The sequence below is a fragment of the Cupressus sempervirens genome, chromosome 2 (assembly GCF_028749045.1).
Source record: "Cupressus sempervirens isolate cs-2001-9-10 chromosome 2, ASM2874904v1, whole genome shotgun sequence".
NCBI lineage: Eukaryota > Viridiplantae > Streptophyta > Pinopsida > Cupressales > Cupressaceae > Cupressus > Cupressus sempervirens.
Window position 1 is genome coordinate 559,538,052 of NC_143119.1, and position 3,947 is coordinate 559,541,998.

Below are 3,947 nucleotides of genomic sequence, written 5' to 3' on the forward strand. Positions count from 1 at the left end.
CGAGCCCTTGTCTAGCCATGAGGTGGGTGCTTGGGGCTCTAGCAATTTTTTGTGTGACTATCGCGGCTTACAATGGGAGCTTTGATAACAAAAGTTCTCGGCGACCCTCCCCAATAGAAATCAGTGCTGGTATTCGCGAAAGAAACGTTATTCGGATTTTTGGAATATTGGCACCAGCATCATTTCTATTGGGAGGGCCGTGAAGCCATCCTGATTTTGCTATGCGAGGGCTCTCTCCCCAGAGTCGTTCTCTATGCAACAACTTCTTTGGCACAAAATTTTCATAACGGTTCGGCAGCGGTTGTCATTCCAATGGTGCCGTTGTGGTGGTTGCCTGGGCAGCGATCTGAAGGGCGACCCGTCGTCTAGCAGTTGGCCTGCGCATCACGAGTGACAAGGGAGCCTTTGTTATCGGAAGCTCCCCGTGGCCATTCGATTAGAAGAGCCATTGCTTGTTTGAGCAAGGACAAATGCAGCCTTGGATTCCAAACGAAATCAATGATTTTGGATCTATATAAGAGCGAAATGAAGCAGCAGCACAGCCCGTTTGCTATGCGCGGCTCCCCAAATTTGCTCTTCTTTCTCACTCCATTGCCACAATTTTGGGAGTTGTTCGACAGCGGTTGTCATTCCAATGTGTCATTTCGGTGATCTGGAGAGCGATGCTAAGGGCGGGAGCTTGTGTCTAGAATTTGGGATATGTTTGTGCGAGCGAGCAGGGGAGCTTCTCTTATCGGAACCTCTCCATGGCCTTTGAATATATAGACCTAGTGCCGACGATATCGATGGATGCGAGCCCTTGGATTCCAAATTTGTCCACAGCTAACATTGGTTTTTGTGAGAGATGGGCACGAAAGCACAACCCGATTGCTACGCGGGAGCTCCCTAAGGTCGCCTCTGTGCCAACTCGATCGGCACAACATTGGGAGTGGTTCGACAACGGTTGACATTCCAATGTGTCATCGGGGGATGTCTTGGAAAGTGGTCTTTCTTTCAAGGGTGGTCTCGCGTCTAGACATTGTGATGGCCTTGCAATTTCTCTTTAATTGCAACCTATGTTTGCGCAGTAGCAGAGTTTGCATGTAAGATGGGCCTTGTTCTTGAGAGTTCTAGGAGATGACCTCCAAAACTTTTGGATTGGGCCCCTTCAAGGTGAAATTCATCCAGCTAATCGGATGAAGCTCGATGTGCTTTTATCTATTCCGAGACGGTAATGATGGTCATTAATCTGTGGCAGTGAGTATTATCCCATTCGGTAATCGCAATGGCGGAGCTGGTGGGAAGTACTTGTCGCTTTGTTTTGATGGATATACCCTATATGTAGGTGTCTGCATGGCTTGCAACACACTGCACATTTGGTGTTCGATTCTAAGATGCGCTTGTTGCTGAGTGTGTATGGAGTTGTATCTTTTAGCCAAGGGCTCCGTCTCATTGGCACGTTCTATCATTGCATTTTTATCCTGCCCGGACGACAAGAAGGAAAGAGATGGTTGCACGGGTGCATTGCTCGACATCCCTAATTTCATCAAGGGTCCACTCTCCACCCTAAGTTTTTTGCCGATCGGTAGAGCCTTGGGATTGAGAGAGGGGCCGGCGAAAGGTTTGGTTGCCGCATAATTTATTCGCTAGTGCATTCTCGGTGCATGCTTGCCTCTTCACTGTCTCATCCCACAGAAGTGCATGGCACTGTCGTGACAGCCTTTTTGGTCCAGGCCAGTAGAAGCGTAGAGTATTATCGATAATTTTTGTTTGGATGTGGAAACTATCCATGCCCTGTGCGATCCGAACGGCTGCGGCTCGTGGGTTCTGCGGGAGATACTCTTCTTCAACTCCCCCCTAAAGAGAGCATTCGGTGTTTGCATTGTGTGGACAAAAAGCCCAAGGTGTTTCATCTCTCCCTTCAGATGCAAAATTCTGGGAGGGCTTGTCGAAGTATGGCCGTTTGTACGGGGTGCACCAAAAAGCGTGTAGGGGGCATATGCCTGGGAAATGGATGTCTCTGAGTGTCCTTACTCGGTCGCGTGCATGGTGTACATCTTTGCATTACGACCCTGCTGCGAGCATTTGTGATTTGAGCATTTTGGGGAACGGGTTTCATACGAGATGTTCTTCTCAGGCTCCTGCGAACCAGAGCGCTCGTCTTTGCAATGCTCCGACAAGTGCAGGCCCAACGTGTCTGTCTAGGGGAAGAAATCGCACGAATGCTTTTTGCCGAGATGTGGGTGCTCACGGGTGGTTCCCTCGCGGTGCCAGTTCTTCGGTATGTGCATGTGCATGAGATTGAAACTTGTCCGACAACGCTAGTGTGAGTGTTCAGCTGTAGGAACTTTTCTGTACCTGCACTGGCAGATCACGTGTCACGGGGAACGGTTAGCAAGGCTGTGCTAGGAAAGGAGATATTTGCCAGAGATATTTGACATGTCCGTGTATGCAGCCAGGCTCTCATCACCTATAAATGTGCGGAGGGGGTGTTGTTATACACGATGCCCTCGAGCGGCCTTATAATTGAGGTGGTCGCGTGCACAGTGATGCCCCCGCCAATCGCATAACTAGCCATGTTTTTGACTCGCACGACCCTTCACCCTTCAGCATGGTGGTCTCTGTTGGCACTTCGGCAACCAGCTCTTCGTCATGGGAAAATGTTTGTTGCGATCGAGAAGGATTTTGTCTGTGCGGGTGCACCTCAACAGGCATGTAGGAGGCATATGCCTGGGAAATGGATGTCTCTGAGTGGCCTTACAATTGAGGTGGCTACGTGCGTGGTGCATCTCGTACAGACTCGAGGCTTCTTTCCGAGTAGTGGCGACAGCGAGTTCGAGGGTAAAGGGTTCCGTACGGGATGTTCTTCCCAGGTGCTTGTGAATTGAGGCTCCCTGTTCGGCCCTCTTCGGTCGACGATGGGACACTTTCCTCTTGTGCGAAATCTTTGAGCGTTGCAAGTCCTGCATGTGCTGTGAATGTCATTCTTGTTGCTTGGTCGGCGGATTATGTTTGGATGCATCATGTGCTTGTCTCAAAGATTAAGCCATGCATTTCTAAGTATGAACTATTTCAGACTGTGAAACTGTGGATGGCTCATTAAATCAGTTATAGTTTCTTTGATGGTACTTTGCTACTCGGATAACCATAGTAATTCTAGAGCTAATACGTGCACCAAATCCTGACTCTCGGAAGGGATGCATTTATTAGATAAAAGGCTAGCGCGGGCTCACCCGCTATTCTGGTGATTCATGATAACTCGACGGATCGCACGACCTTTGTGCTGGCGACGCTTCATTCAAATTTCTGCCCTATCAACTTTTGATGGTAGGATAGAGGCCTACCATGGTGGTGATGGGTGATGGAGAATTAGGGTTCGATTCCGGAGAGGGAGCCTGAGAAACGGCTACCACATCCAAGGAAGGCAGCAGGCGTGCAAATTACCCAATCCTGACATGGGGAGGTAGTGACAATAAATAACAATACTGGGCTCATCAAGTCTGGTAATTGGAATGAGTACAATCTAAATCCCTTAACGAGGATCCATTGGAGGGCAAGTCTGGTGCCAGCAGCAGCGGTAATTCCAGCTCCAATAGTGTATATTTAAGTTGTTGCAGTTAAAAAGCTCGTAGTTGGACCTTGGGTCGTCACGGTCGGTCCGCCTTCTGGGTGTGCACTGGCCCTCACGTCCCTTCTACCGGCGGGGTTTGTGATTTTCAGAAGGGCAGAAAAATCTCCAGAGTGCCAAATTCCCCGCGGGTGGGGTTTTGTGATTTCCGCAAGTGCGAAAAAGTTTTCCATGTGGGTCGGGTTTGCAATTTTTGTGAGGGTGGAAAAATCTTCCAAGTCCAAATTCTGGGCAGGCGGGGTTTCGTAATTTTCCAAGTGCCAAATTCCGAGCGGGTGGGGTTTGTAAATTCCGCGAGGGCGAAAAAAACTTCCAAGTCCAAATTTCGAGCGGGTGGGGT

General features: G+C 49.4%; 1 pseudogene; it reads left to right on the top strand.

Moving 5' to 3' along the window:
• Positions 1-2,999: 2,999 nt before the first annotated feature.
• On the top strand, positions 3,000-3,582 carry LOC149573987 (18S ribosomal RNA; annotated as a pseudogene; the record flags this gene model as incomplete).
• Positions 3,583-3,947: the final 365 nt, after the last annotated feature.